At 40.7% G+C, this 15,836-nt stretch overlaps 1 protein-coding gene across 2 annotated transcripts in view; it reads right to left on the bottom strand.

Moving 5' to 3' along the window:
* The window catches only part of LOC5574617 (rho GTPase-activating protein 100F), a 294,042-nt gene that overhangs the window by 232,015 nt on the left and 46,191 nt on the right, over positions 1-15,836 (bottom strand). The window lies entirely within an intron of this gene.

Below are 15,836 nucleotides of genomic sequence, written 5' to 3'. Positions count from 1 at the left end.
AACTCGAGAAGCTTCTTCAAGTAGCTGGAAAAACTTCCTCCTGGAACTCAACAATCTTACTCTAGGAGGATTTTTTGGAAGCATAACTTGAGCAATACTTGGAATGTATTGCTGGAGTAATTCCCGGATTGAAATTTATGAGAAATCTTTGAAGATTCCTTAGAGATTTTCCTATAAGAATCCTAGAAAATTATAAAAGTGACTAGTGAAAAAAGTCTCAAAGAATTCCTGGAAAGAAAACACTTTGGAAATCATTCAAAATTCTTCTGAAATAAAACAGCATATTCTTGTATGATGCCCTTGAAAAATACCTGATTAAATTCTTGCAATTATTGATGAAGGCTTTCTTGAAAATTTCCTGGACATTACTGTATACAATTCCATGCGCATTTCCTAGATGAATTCTGATGAAATTCCTGAAGGCGAGTCGCTGAAAAGTGAATATTACATCGCACTGCCTACACGATCTAGGTTTCATCCAAGATGCGGAAATAGATTCCTCCAGAAAGTCGAAAAAGCTTCCTCCATGAAGCTGGAAAAGTTTGCTCCAGGAAGCTGGAAAAGTCTTTCTTCAGGAAGCTGGAAAAGCATCTTCAAGGGAGCTGTAAAAGTTTCTCCAGTAGGATGAAAAAATTTCCTCCCGGAAGCTAGAGAAGCTTTCTCCAGGAAGCTGGGAAAGCTTACTCCAGGTGGCTGGAAATTTTTTCCCGGGAAGCTGGAAAAGCTTCCTCAAAAAAACTGGCAAAGCTTCCTACAGGAAGCTGGAAAAGCTTCATCCAGGAGGCTGGAAAAACTTCCTCTAGGAGGCAAAAAAAGCTTTCTCTAGGAAGCTGGAAAAGCTTTCTCCAGAAGCCTGGAAAAGCTTCCTCCAGGAAGCTAAAAAGTCTTCCTCCAGGAAGCTTGAAAAGCTTCATCCAGGAAGCAAGAAAAGCTTCCTCCAAGAGGCTGGAAAAGCTTCCTCCAAGAGGCTATAAAACCTTCCTCTAGGAGGCTAAAAAAAAACAGGTAACAATTTCAAGCTGATCAAGCGCTTTTATAACTAATTCAAATCAGCCTTCGTTTGAACAAAAGCTGTTCATAGCCTCCACACACTCTTGTTCAGCTATTGAACATCTAATTCTGGCGATTTTATTCAGCCTTAAGCTTAATTGAAACTATATGGGAGGCTGAATAAAGGTTTAGCATGCGCTTATTCAAGTCCCTTTCAATAACGTCATTTCTATTTTTAGTACAGATGGCAACCTTCGAAAGCTTAACGATCGCTCATTCATCAATTATTCAACAATAAACCAAAAAAATGTAAAAATATTTACAGGTTCATAGTTTGGGGTTTTATTATCGCTGCTATCAATTTCAAACACGTAGTGGAGACGTGTGCTGGAATTTTAAGATGAAGATAAGTAAATATGAAAATTAAGAATTGAACTGGGATTCACTGATTTATAACCACTTACCTTGACATCTGCTCCACATGGGACTGTGTGAACATAATTGAAAGCAAGGAAATAACTTATCTACTTGTCTGAATAAGGGCTATGTTAAAGGTTGTATTGAGGCTGGAGAAGTGATATCCCTGCTATGCGAAAACAATTGAGTCAGCTGTCATGAGTGTGTTTTTAGTTTTGTTTTAAAGTCGAATCCTCGATACTTTTCAATTACTGCTGTTTAATTGTTGTCACTTGGGTTGATAATGATTACGAATTTATCGCTCTGTTCATTTAATCAAAAAAGTGACGAAGAAACTGTCGTAATTGAGGTTAAAATTTCATCTTATTGTCACCCAAGCGAATTCAGGACAAATTTTTGACAAACGATAGGCTCGTGTGCGTTTAGCCTGCTTCGTGATGTGGAGATTTATTGTTCGATGAGTTCAATTAAGCAATAATGCAATAAGCATTAATTACGTGTATGACCCAAACTTTGGTATGTATATTTTTATTAACCTACGGCGGGACAATTTTTCGACAGTGGATTTGAATTGATTAAAGCTTTAAATAATCTTTAATCAATGTCATTCAGGTTGGCTGAACAAAAGTGAAAACTGTTGATGGAAAACAGTTTGTTTAACTTGATATTCAGCTTTGAATGTACTGCTGAATAAGAGTGTTTAATATGCTTATCTTCAAATTATTGTTCAGCTGTCACGGTGTTCAGCCTTGTACACCATTAATCAGCTGGAAAAGCTTCTTCCAGGAAGCTGGAAAAGCTTCTTCCCGGAAGCTGGAAAAGCTTCCTCCAGGGAGCTGGAAAAGCTTCCTCCAGGTAGCTGGAAAAGCTTCCTCCAGAAAGCTGGAAAAGCTTCCTCCAGGAGGCTGGAAAAGCTTTCTCTAGGAGGCTAAAAAAGCTTCCTCCAGGAAGCTAGAAACGCTTTTTCCAGGAGCCTGGGAAAGCTTCCTCCAGGAATTTGGAATTGCTTCCTCCGGGAAGCCGGAATATCATCCTCTATGAAGCTGGAAAATCTTCCTCCAGGAGGCTGGAAATGCTTCCTCCAGGAGGCTAGAAAAGCTTCCTCAGGAAGCTAGAAAAGCTTCCACCAGGAAGCTAGAAAAGCTTCCTCCAGGAAGCTGGAAAAGCTTCCTCCAGGAAGCTGGAAAAGCTTCTTCCAGCAAGCTGGAAAAGCTTCCTCCAAGTAGCTAGAAAAGCTTCTTCCAGAAAGCTGGAAAAGCTTCATCCAGGAGGCTGGATAAGCTTTCTCTAGGAGGCTAAAAAAGCTTCCTCCAGGAAGCTTGAAACGCTTTCTCCAGGAGCCTGGAAAAGCTTCCTCCAGAAAGCTAGAAATGCTTCCTCCGGAATGCCGGAATATCATCCTCTATGAAACTGGAAAATCTTCCTCCAGGAGGCTGGAAATGCTTCCTCTAGGAGGCTGGAAAAGCTTCCTCCAGGAAGCTAGAAAAGCTTTCTCTAGAAGGCTGAAAAATCTTCCTCTGGGAAGCTGGAAAAGCTTCCTCCGGGAAGCTAGCAAGCAGCTTGAAAAGCTTCCTCCAGGAAGAGCATCCTACAGGAAGCAGGAAGATCTTTCTACAGGAAGCTGGGAAAGCTCATTCCAAGAAGCTGGAAAAACTTCCTCCAGAAAACTGGAAATGCTTCCTCATGGAAGCTGGGAATGCTTCCTCCAGGAAGCTGGGAAAGCTTCGTCTAGGATGCTAGGAAAGCTTCCTCCAAGAAGTTGGAAAAGCTTCCTTCAGGAAGCTGGAAAAGCTTCCTCCGTGAAGCTGGAAAAGCTTCCTCCAGGAAACTGGAGAAGCTTCTCCAAGTAGCTGGAAATACTTCCTCCTGGAACTCAACAATCTCACTCTAGGAGGATTTTTTGGAAGCATAACTTGAGCAATACTTGGAATGAATTGCTGGAGTAATTCCCGGATTGAAATTTATGAGAAATATTTGAAGATTCCTTAGAGATTTTCCTATTAGAATCATAGAAAATTATAAAAGTGACTAGTGAAAAAAGTCTCAAAGAATTCCTGAAAAATAAACGCTTTGGAAATCATTCAAAATTCTTCTGAAAAAAACAGCATATTCTTGTATGATGCCCTTGAAAAATACCTGATTAAATTCTTGCAACTATTGATGAAGGCTTTCTTGAAAATTTCCTGGACATTACTTTATAAAATTCCATGCGCATTTCCTAGATGAATTCTGTTGAAATTCCTGAAGGCGAGTTGCTGAAAAGTGATTATTACATCGCACTGCCCACACGATCCAGGTTTCTCTGGGAAATCTATAAAAAAAATTAGGAGAATTTTTGGAAGTAATCAAAGAAATTCCTCTATGAATACCTGACCAAATATTGGAAAAAATACGAAAAAAAAATCTTCAGGAAACATCTTGCTGAAAAATCTGTAGAAATTGTAAGAAACACTTCAACAAGAACGACTTGAAAAACACCTGCAAGCATCTGATGAAGTTATACAAGTTTGGATGATTAGCTATGATATGAAGATGGAAAACATCTCTGAAGAAATGTTTGCAGCAATATCTGAAGAAATCCCTGTAGATATCTAGCTGAATCCCCCGTAGAAGTTCTACAAGAGTTCCTAGACGTTTTTTGGTTGGTATTCCTGAAGGAAATGTTATTGTAATCTCAGTGATGATTACTAGAGATACAGATAACCAGACGTATCACTTATAACAAATCGCGATCAAAATCATAGTCGCGGGAATATTTACCTCCAATGAAAAAATTGATAATGTGGAAACGTCAAGCAAAAACGATGCGAGCGCTGCGGGTGGTGGATTGATAAATTCGAATTAATCGTTAAAAAGATTAGCATATAGTACAGGAAAAAAAATGTAAAACATTCAAACATCATTACAAGTTAGTGAACTTATTTATTTATTTATTTTATTTTATTGTTCTACGTCTTCAGTTAAAAAAAACTCTACAGACTGATGCTTAAAACTATAAAACAATACGGATGCAACATTTAAAAACATTTTTGGATATGCCATATTCATGTAGATGAGCTATTTCATTGAATTTGCGACAACAGCAATCTATCGGATTATTCTCGCCGAAATTTGTGCGATGCCTGGGCAGCCACAGTGCAGAATGTCTACGGAGCGAACGTGACGGAACGGAGAAATTAATCCTTTGGAGAAGTTCTGGGCAATCCAAATTGCCAGACAGCACGTCGAATACGAACATTCGCTCAGAAAGTGTCCTTCTCGAAGCAAGCGTCTCCAGGGAGATAAGTTGGCATCTTTGCTCATACGGTGGTAGACGCAACGGGTCATTCCACGGCAGCCTCCTGAGTGCAAATCGCAAGAACTTCTTCTGGACTCGTTCAATCCTGTTTGCTTGGATGGCATGATAGGGAGACCAGACTTGGACCGCGTACTCCAAAATGCTGCGTACTAACGAACAATATAGAGCTTTCAGCGTATAAACATCTTCGAAGTCAGCAGCATTACGCCGCACAAATCCGACGAAAGCTTTGGCGATTGTTGCTGAAATGTGTTCAGAAAAGTGTAGTTTAGCGTTAGCGTTAGCGTAGTTACGGTATACTTCGTAGATTGGATACTAGCAACATTCATGTTTCTTTTTAATAATCTCATCCTGACTACTTTCAAGAACAAGGCAGGGGAGTATACATTGTTCAAATCATAAACAAGAATACTAAAAGCATGAATATCGCTATTCCCGGCCACGCCCATCTTTACCGTAACTTGGGATAGGGGAAGGAAATGTTGATGTAGCACTTACTTAATGAGAGGCCACCGACTCAGCGACACCCTCATAAGTGCTACGGAGTTGGAGGTTGGGGAAGGTATATTGTCAGGATTCGCCTAGAAAGCTGGCGATAGACCATAAATATTTGTTGTTTAAGCGTTTTCAATTTAATCTTTTGAATGCCGGTAATCAAAAGAGAAAACAATAGCTTATTTATAGTATAAATAGTATTTCGCGAAATGCTTGTCGATTGTGCAGTAATATTTTTGCTCAATAACCAGTAAAAAGCAAAACCGATCCCTCCAGGGTCATCGGATTGTATAAAATAACGATACGCGTAAAAAAAAATCACGCCTATTGAAAAACTGTACTGTGCCCATTGAAAAACTGTACTGGGTGGTACTGTATTTTTAGATAATCGAAAAACGAAAGGAAGCGCGTTCGAACTAAACACCCTAGGATAACACAGTCGGTTTTTCTGCTCAAAATTATACGAAAAGCAGAATCGATCCCTCCAGGGTCATCGAACGGTTAAAAAGCATTCACAACCGATTGTTAGTTGCGTAACGCCCGCCCGGACAGAATGCGCAATCTGAACATAATTATCAAACTCTGAAAATAACATTTTCCGTTCAAGAAACGATCAGAAGTTCCACGACGCGGACAAAAACGATCCGGAAGGCTCACAAAAGAAAAAGTATCGTACTGGAACAAACTCACCGGATTGATTCTCTAAATTTATGTGCTGCCTGTCACTTCCGGATTCCCGGAGTTCGGTGAACTTAGGGCAGCCAAAAACCAACCGTACTGAGGACACAAATCAAACAAATCACTTTTTCATTTTTCGCTTTTCACTATTCCATTTCTGAATGTAAAAACTGTCCTGCTTGGGCTTTACGCAGCACTACCCAGCAAGACGCTCTAAAACAGGAAAAAACAAAAAAAAAAATCTCCGGCGACGAAAACATGCGCGAAACCGTGAGCTAAATCTATCGGACGACGCAAAACCGAACTGTCCTGCTTGGGCTTTACGAAGCACTACCCAGCAAGACGCTCCAATACAGGAAAAAACAAAAAAAAACACCAGCGACGAAAACACACGCGAAACCGTGAGCTATATCTATCGGACGACGCAAAACCGAACTGTCCTGCTTGGGCTTCATGAAGCACTACCCAGCAAGACGCTCCAAAACAGGAAAAAAAAAAATCTCCGGCGACGAAAACATGCGCGAAACCGTGAGCTAAATCTATCGGACGACGCAAAACCGAACTGTCCTGCTTGGGCTTCAAGAAGCACTACCCAGCAAGACGCTCCAAAACAGGAAAAAAACAAAAAAAAACACCAGCGACGAAAACACACGCGAAACCGTGAGCTATATCTATCGGACCGTTCAGAAAAGTGTAGTTTGTTGTCCACAATCAGACCTAGGTCCCGTATTGATATGACCTTCTCTAGAGTCTTGTCCATCAGCTTGTAGTCAAAGACTATATCGGATCGGGTTCTGTTGAATCGAATTATTTTACATTTGCTGGCATTCACTTCCATGCCGTTCAAGCTGCACCATTCTTCTAACCGCTGTACATCTGATTGGAGAGCGACGCAATCTAACACAGAGGTTACTATTCTGTACAGTTTTAGGTCGTCAGCATACATAAGTTTGCACGACTCTAGATAAGTGCACAGGTCATTGACAAAAATTATGAAAATCAGCGACCCTAGGTGACTACCTTGAGGCACGCCCGATGTCGTGCGAAACGATTTTGACTTGTGGCATCCTATTTTCACGAACGATGTTCTTTCCGATAGATAAGAGCGAAGCCATTGTACAATCCATACCGGAAATCCTAGACGATCAAGTTTCTTCAATGCTAATTCATGCGGAACCTTGTCGAAGGCTTTCGAGAAATCGATATAGATCGAGTCGATTTGTAACCGCTTTTCCAAGCTACTATTCAGCGTGCTTATATATGAAAGCAGATTCGTCACCGTCGAACGTTTTTTCACGAAACCGTGCTGGAATTCTGAGAGTATTGGTTGAGCAGCTGCATACAGTTTATCGTAGATAATCGATTCCAGAACTTTCGATAAATGACACAGAATGGAAATCCCTCTGTAATTTTCCGCAGAATGGATGCTTCCTGTCTTGTGGATCAGTGTAACGGCGGCAGATTTCCATGCCCTAGGGAAAGTTCCCTCCGCGATGGACTTGTTGAAAATGAGCGAAACAGGTGTTGCTAATTGAACAGCGCAACGTGTTAGAAAAACTGACGGCAAACCGTCAGGGCCAGGGCCTTTCTTGGGGTCCAATCTTTTCAATGAGGCGAGTGCGTCGTTACTAGTCACGAATATCGGAGGAAGATGAATATTGTATGACGGTAAACTCTGAAGGTAGTCATCGGATATGGTACTGATAAGAGAACTGTATACAGTTTTGAAAAATTCAGCAAATAATTCAGTGGCTTCAACTGTCGAGTGCGAACTTTGTCCATGGTATGTGATGTTGGAAGGAATGGTATTGGCGCAACGTTTATTTTTGATGAATCTCCAAAAGTTGGATGGGTTCACCTTTAGGTCATCCTGCAAATTTCCTAAATACATTCGGTATTGCAAGTCCATTTTACTCTTGAGTTCATCCTCCAGACGTCTAACTGATAGTCCATTTTGAACAGTTTTGTTTCGAAAAAAGCGTTTCCATAAACACTCAAAAACCCAAACAGCAAACAGTCGAACTTGTTTTCGTTTTTATCTGCTGTCTACCCAAACCCTCCTTTGATATTCATTGGGCCTTCGCCCAGTTTGAGGAACTGTTTGTTGTTTTCGGATCCTTCGCCTTACTGCAATCAATATTGTTGACCACCATTAGCACCCCTCAGCAGCCCAACGAAAATAGCCACCTTCCTTCCCCATGGCTAACTACGCAAACGCAAAACTCCGAAGCAATAATAATACCCATCCCACCACCACCATTGCATCGTTATGGTCATTGCCTACCTTTCCGAAGGACCGAAAAGGCAATTTGGACCCACGGAGAACGGGAGCGAAAAACGCGCCCAAGAAATAGGCCATGATCATTAGGCGGAATTGAACAGTAAGTATGCTTGGGAGCCAGTCAGGTTCAGGTCTGGTACTGTGTGGATTAACTGGGATTACTTACTGCTGCCGCAATGGAAGAAGTATGGCCCCAGGAAGCGGAAGTGGATTTTAATTTCGGTAAATTGCAAACCACTTCATATCGATCGGAATGGATTGGATTGGATACGGCAGCTTTCGATTTATGACATTGACTATGGGGGGAAGGGAAGGATTGTTTTTGAGACCACTTACCGGAAGTAAGTTGTCTTATTTCTTGGAAGAAGGTGGAATTAATTCCTTGGATCAGTCGTGTTTAAGCTATATTTGTAAGGAAGAAACACTCAAAGGCTTGTAGAACTAAAACGTTTAGAATAGATTCTCAGCTTCCTGGAACGAAGCTTCCTTATAGAAGCTTTCCGAGCTTCGTAATAGAAGCTTTTTTATAGGACTTTCTAATCTCCTTAAAAACTTATCAAGCTTCATTGAAAAAGGGTACTGAGATAAGCTTTCAAAGCTTTCTAATGCTAGCTTTCTTTTTAGGGATCTTTCCAAGTTTATCCAAGTTTAATCGGATTTCACTTAAGCAGTAAACTCAAAAGGCCACTACTTATAGATTTTTAGTTTAATATAACTATATCGCTGATTGAAAGAACATAGCTATGACTAACTGAACTTAGTTCTCGAAAAACTAACTCATGCACATGTTTTTAATTATGAATCGTGGTTTACGGCCAACCAGCCGAGTGGAAGTTTAACAACTACCGAAAAGCTAAACATTACATATAATTTGCAATTGGATTAGATCTTCACATCAATTTGTCCATCTAATCCAATTGCAAATTATATGTAATGTTTAGCTTTTCGGTAGTTGTTAACTCATGCACTTACAACTAATTAGAAAGTTTAGAACAAGTTTGAATTGATTTTTAACCTCACTTTATGCAAACATTATTTTATTTAAGCAACTCAAAGGAACTTTATGTGAAATTAAATTTTGGTAATTACCTCAAAAGTGAGCAGCTTAAACACAAGCATGCCCTTTTATCTGAACTTTTGGTTGCTTGGGTAGTACAGTTTTGTATCATTTACAGTCAACCCTCCATGAGTCGATACTGAAGGGATCATGGACTCTCATAGTAATCAGGAAATTTTGTTTCTAGTGTAGTTCCATGAGTCGATATGAAGTCACGGAACATCGACTCATGGAGGTTTTACTGTATGTTAGTTGACTCTATTGGACAGCACGCGCCCTTTACGAAACCAGCGAAGTCTATCCATTGAACCCTTTGACGACCCTGGATTGGAGTGACAGCTATCGCTGTCACAAACCGTCAGTAGCAAAAAGTGGAGAGAGAAAACAGATGTACCCATGCAGTATAAAGCGTATTCAGTGAACTTATTACTATCTCTAAATTAATTAACTAATAACAATTGTGGGAATTTCTATAAACTGCCAGGTAACTCATTTACTATTGAATTTATACCAAATTGAGAAAACCGAAAGGACCACCCATTTGTTTTAGCATATACTAGCGGAAAGCCGAGAAGGGTGGACCCGAAAAGGCTGGCCCCGCACGGATTGATTGGAACAGGGGGTTGCGAGGTCCTCAATCACAACAGGTTAGGGCGGATCAGGGGTGGAACGTCCCCTGGACAACCGTAGAGCGAAAGAAGAGGAACAAGAAGCACGAAGTGCAGAAGCGTAGGGATACCAGGCCAAAGAAAGGAGGGTTGGTGCCAAGCGCGAAAAGGGTGATGCGATCATCATCAAGACGGAAGAGTCCAAGTACTCGGAAGTCTTGAAGGCGATGCGCAGCGACGCGACGCTCGCAGATCTAGGAGCCGACGTAAGCAGTGTCAGACGCACTCGTACAGGTGAAATGATCCTCGAGCTTAAGGTTAAGCAGCCCGTCATTCGTTTTGGCAACAATGATGACTTTTCAGCTCACATTTCAAAGTGATAAAACTCAGCCTTGATAGTTTATATTGACTTGAAAAAGTATCACTGTACGCGCTAACATGCATAAAATATGCTGATACTTTTTCAGCTGTATCAGTGCAAAACCAACTGATTTTCTTTGATTCGAAATCGTGAGATGAATTAGCAACAATCATCAACGACGCGTACAAATTTCAATGATGGGCTACTTCGCCTTAAGCGCGACAAGGAGCGTAAGGGCACCGCCTACAAAAGCTTGGCGGAAGAGGTCCTTGGCGAGGGTGTCGAGGTGAGGGCTTTAACGCAGGCAGCGACTCTGAAGGTGATGAACCTTGACGAGATCACTGACGCAGAAGAGCTCGTCACGGCACTGCGGCAACACAGTGCCCACCGCTGCCGTTCGGCTACGGAAAGGTCCGGCAGGAACTCAGGTGGCCTTAGTAAAGCTACCTGTGGCAGACGCTAATAAGTCCGCTAAGGTAGGAAAGATCAAGGTGGGTTGGTCAGTATGCTCATTGACCATACACGAGAAACCGGTGATCTGCTTCAGGTGTAGGGAACCAGGACACAAGTCCTGGAGCTGTAAAGGCCTTGATAGGACCAAGTTGTGTAAGCGATGTGGTGAGGAAGGTCATAAGGCACTAGGCTGCATGAACCCTCCCAAGTGCTTGATTTGTTCCGGGAAGTCCGTGAACAACAAGCATCCAACTCAGGAGGCTCAAAGTGCCCGACCTTCAAAAGAGCCATAAATGAAAAGTCACAGTGCAGGTAACGCAGCTGAACCTGAACCACTGTGACGCAGCTCAGCAATTGCTGTATCAGGCAGTTGCTGAGTGGGGGACGGATATCGCCATCATATTGGACCCATACCTAGTACCCACCGGCAACGGCAACTGGGTCGTGGATGGATCCGGAAAAATGGCGGCGATATGGACGACGGGTAAATACCCCGTCCAGGAGTTGGTGTCTACTACTTACGAGGGCTTCGTGATCGCCAAGGTAAACGGGGTCCTCTTCTGTAGCTGCTATGCGCCTCCGAGTTGGTCGACTGAGCGGTTCACGCAGATGCTGGACTGTATGACGACCGTGCTGACAGGGCGAAGGCCAGTAGTAATAGCGGGTGACTTTAATGCCTGGTCCGTGGAATGGGGAAGCCGTATCACGAACCAGCGGGGTCAAATCCTGCTAGAGGCACTGGCCGTGCTAGATGTCGATCTGGCTAATGTTGGTACCAAAAGTACCTTTAGCCGAAACGGAACGGAGTCGATTATCGACGTTACTTTTTGTAGTCCTGGCCTAACGAGTAGTTCGAACTAGAAGGTAGACAATGCCACCTGGCGGTTCGCTACAGTATCGACTACAACAACAGCAGGCAGCGAGTAGAGGAAGCGGCTAGGTCAAGGCCAAGCCCTCGTAGGTGGAAGACATCGTACTTCAATGACGAAGTACTTAGAGAGGCGCTCCGCCGTGAGTGTAACCTACTCGGCCTAAGCGGGGACGAACTGGTAGCGGTGCTCTCGCGGGCATGCGATGCGACCATGCCTAGGCAAGTCCACCCTAGGAATGGGAGACCACCGACATACTGGTGGACTCAAGCGATTGCGAACCTGCGCCATGCCTGCCTACGGGCCAGGAGGCGAATGCAGCGAGCACGTACCGACGAGGAGCGTGAAGAACAACGGATGGTGTTCACCGCTGCCAAAGTCGCGCTGAAGTCCGAGATAAGGGCAAGCAAAAAGGCCTGCTTTGAGTCTGTCAGAGTGCCAACGCGAATCCGTGGGCACGGCGTGTCTGGTAGAACAATATTATCACAAAAAAATAGGCATCGCTAAATCTTTCAGCATTCGAAAATATAGGTTTTAAGCTTTCATTTAACGGGTTCCCCAATAAAATCCACCGAGGGATCCTGAACATTCTTTTTTTATTTTAAATTTTTGTTCCTTGAAGTACAATATTTTCAAATATAATCATGGTAAAAGACAGTTTTGTTTTTCTTTCAAGCTCGATGAAAGCAAATGAAAGTTGATATTTCATAGATATATAAGATTACATATTGTAATAGACAAAACTGTCCTATGTGATCTTGGGGATACGACACTTACTCGTACAGTGGAGGACACACTCAGTTGAGTTCAACTAATTTTCATTCTTTTACCAAGATCCGCACAGCTGAGCGGTAAGCAAATTAATTTTAACTGATATGTCAGCCTAATATCAAAACAGCACCTTTCCCAGTAAACACACCATCGTTTATGATGAGATATAAGAGTACAAATGTGGAGGCGATATACGTACATCTTGCATTCAGCCTTATGGCGCATGTACGTATATCGCCTCCACATTTGTACTCTTATGCGCTATTGTATACGAGTTTGTGTTTACTGAGTTGGGTGCCGTTACCAAACGTCACTTTTACTATGATGTCAACAAACGACCTTTTACCGAGATTTGCACAGCTGAGATCGGCATTCGGATTTAAGTGTGTATTTGATTCTAGTGTATAACTGTTTCTGTTCATATTAGGAAAAGATTAATTTTCTTTTCCTTCTTTCTGGAATTACACCCCTATTGAGACAAAGCCAGGTTCTCAAATAAGAGTTCTTCGGTTACTCATTAACTGAGAAATTGATTCGCCTATCATGATTGTTTTTTTTATATTGTTTGTAAGAAAAATATACTCGACCGATGAGATCTAATCAACCATCCTGAAAATTCCACAAACTACGTAACGCTCTAGGGGGAGGGGGGAATAGCGTTTAATTTTTCCATACAAAAAACGTTACGGAGGGGGATGGGGTGAGGTGGTCAAAAATTTCCGATTTTAGCGTTGCGTAATAAATGGACGCTGCCAAACGATTGATACGAAATAGAGCTCTTTTGAACCATTTTTACAAATCAATATCAATTGCTGCTGGGTTAATATTGCCATATTTTCCACAATTAATATGATATAAAAACAACATGCCAAAATAGTGACTCTTTGAATAAAAAATAGTCTTGCAGTCAACTGCTATATCCTTGAAAATATCGTGGTCAAAAGGCACAATCTGGCTTCATAAATAAGCAAAAATGCCACATTTGAGGAACAGAAAATCTATTCAAGATTCAAGAAACGCCATTCCATGACCAAGTAAGTACTAACAGTTTGGTCTAGAACAAAAGAATCATTGAGTCATTTTTTTTTTTTCAAACAGTACGAAACAGTCGATAAATTCGATATCTTAGGAAGTTTGTTCATTATGTCTCTGCAACGGAAATTCCATGGACATCTGACATAAAAAAGGGACACATGATTTGAATTTGGAGATTCTAATTTGACTCCTCCTGACTTAAGTTTATGGAGCTACTGTAAAAACAGAGGCAGAACTCAAGGCAGATTCTTGAGTCGCTATCATCGCAAAACTCCCCAAAAAGCTCCAAAAGGTAATGTAAAATGCATGCTGTATGGAGCTCATTTTGCTACGACCAATAAATACAGCCACTTGATTGATGTTGCTTTCATGAAAAAGCCCAAAAATTTGCAAAAGTTGCACCCTGTATTCGCTGATGTCCGCACGAATGGGAAGGTATCTTTTCGAGGTATTGAAACCCTTAGAATAAAGTTATAAAAATCTACTATAAATTGCAGTTACTCAACTCTACGGGGCAAGTGGGCACACGAAATTTAACTTTTTATTCTTCCTCATAATACTTACCGTTGCCAATAATCACATAATTAACCATATTTCATGTTGAAAACATATATTATATGAATATGATATCAATCTAAAAGGAGTATAAAATGGTAAAACTTTCTTGTTTATTTGTTTATTGTTGTTCTGCTTGTCAGTAAACCACTTTCACGGTGGAATTATTTTTATGATTTGATTTAACAGGAAATATCTTCCACTATATTATTACTAAATTTTGAAATTCCAAGCTAAAAACATCAAAATAACTTCAATACTATTAAAAAAGTCTGTGTAGTGTCACTTACTCCGGGTGCCTGGATAATTTTGTTAATGAGGATTTTTTAAGCTTTTTGCTAAGGCTTGGGTAACAGGGCGTTTAAGCATATTCCATTTACTTTCGTAGGCCGTTGTAATGTTGATCCATTCTACTTTTAATCTTTAACGGTTGATTGGCAAAGAAAATTCACAATCAATAACTAAGTACTCAACGAACTCTAAGCTGGAAAGCAGGCTATGTCCCAGCAGAGGTGTAATGCCAGACAGAAGAAGAATAAATTTTATGAATTCTAACCATGAAAAGAAACCGTGCTCGGTTAGATATACTTCCACAGTATGAATAAGTGAACAGTCGAACTTACAACATATCTAATCGAATAAGTGTCCTATAGCTCAATAAATCCTCAAAATCACATAGGACAGTTTTGTTTTTTACAAAATGAAACTCAATAGATATGTATATATATTTATTTTATGAACTTTTATATGGAAATAAAACTTTTATCCAACGAAGCTGTCTTTTGCAATGATTACATTTAAAAATAATGTACTCTAAAGAACAAAAATTTTAAATAAAAAAAAAATGTTCGGGATCCCTCGGTGGATTTTTTTGGGGAACACGTCAAATGAAAGCTAAAACCCTATATTTTCGAATGGTGAAAGATTTAGTGATGCCTATTTTTTTGTGATAAACCTTTCCCATATACACGCCGTGTGGGACGATGCCTACAAGATCGTTATGGCAAAGACAAGAGGTGCAATGGCTCCTACAGAGCAATCTCCAGAGATGCTGGTGGCGATCATCGAGGGGCTCTTTCCGCGCCACAACCCTAGCCCTTGGCCTCCTTTCGTTGGACAGCCGGGGAATGGGGCTGGCGAGGAAAAGAGGGTAACCGATGAGGAACTTGTAGGGATTGCAAAATCCCTCAGTATATCTCAGTATTATCTTATGTAAGTTTAAACTTACAAATTCATCTAAATTTAGTTTTCTTTTCAAACTTTATTGAATCATTTTTTTTTTACTAAAATACAGTATTTTTAAAAGATTCAGAGGTAGTAATAATACACGAACTAGCTGAACATTGCAAATTTATAATTCATTCAAATGTGAAATCTTAACATGTAACATATATCCACGAGTTGGTTCCAGACTTTTTTTGGCTGCATTTGAAATGCTGGAAGATCACTTATAAAAATTCTTAACTGCTACGGCATTTGTTTTACCAAATAAGGATGAAGAACACCTAGATGTAAGAAATGAATGTAATGTTTGAAATTATACGAATAAAGAATTAAAAAAAGTGGATCGCTGCAGATGGGATGTTTTTCTTTGCTTGCTTTGATCGTGTTTAAAAATCAGTTGAAAACGAATTCTACAATGCCTGCTTGTATTACTTGCTTTGAAAGAACTGTCCAGGGACTTTTCTAGAAGTTCCACCAGGGATTCATCAAGATTTCAACAGGGACTCCTTCAGATATTGCTATATCTGAAGAGATGTTTTCCATATTTTTTTCTGGAATTAATCCAGAAATAATTTCATAAGCTGCTTTCAGGCATTTCTCAAGTGGTTCTTCTCGAAGTTCTTCTAATAATTACACCAGAGTTTTCTGCATAACGTTTCTTGGAGATTCCTCCAATATTTGTTCAGGGCATCCTTAGGAATGCCTTTTATAACTTCCAAGTGATTTTTATGATAGTCTTGCGTA

Source organism: Aedes aegypti, chromosome 1 (assembly GCF_002204515.2).
Source record: "Aedes aegypti strain LVP_AGWG chromosome 1, AaegL5.0 Primary Assembly, whole genome shotgun sequence".
Taxonomy (NCBI): domain Eukaryota; kingdom Metazoa; phylum Arthropoda; class Insecta; order Diptera; family Culicidae; genus Aedes; species Aedes aegypti.
The sequence above is the reverse complement of the archived record's forward strand: the minus strand, read 5'-3'. Positions and strand labels throughout refer to the sequence as shown.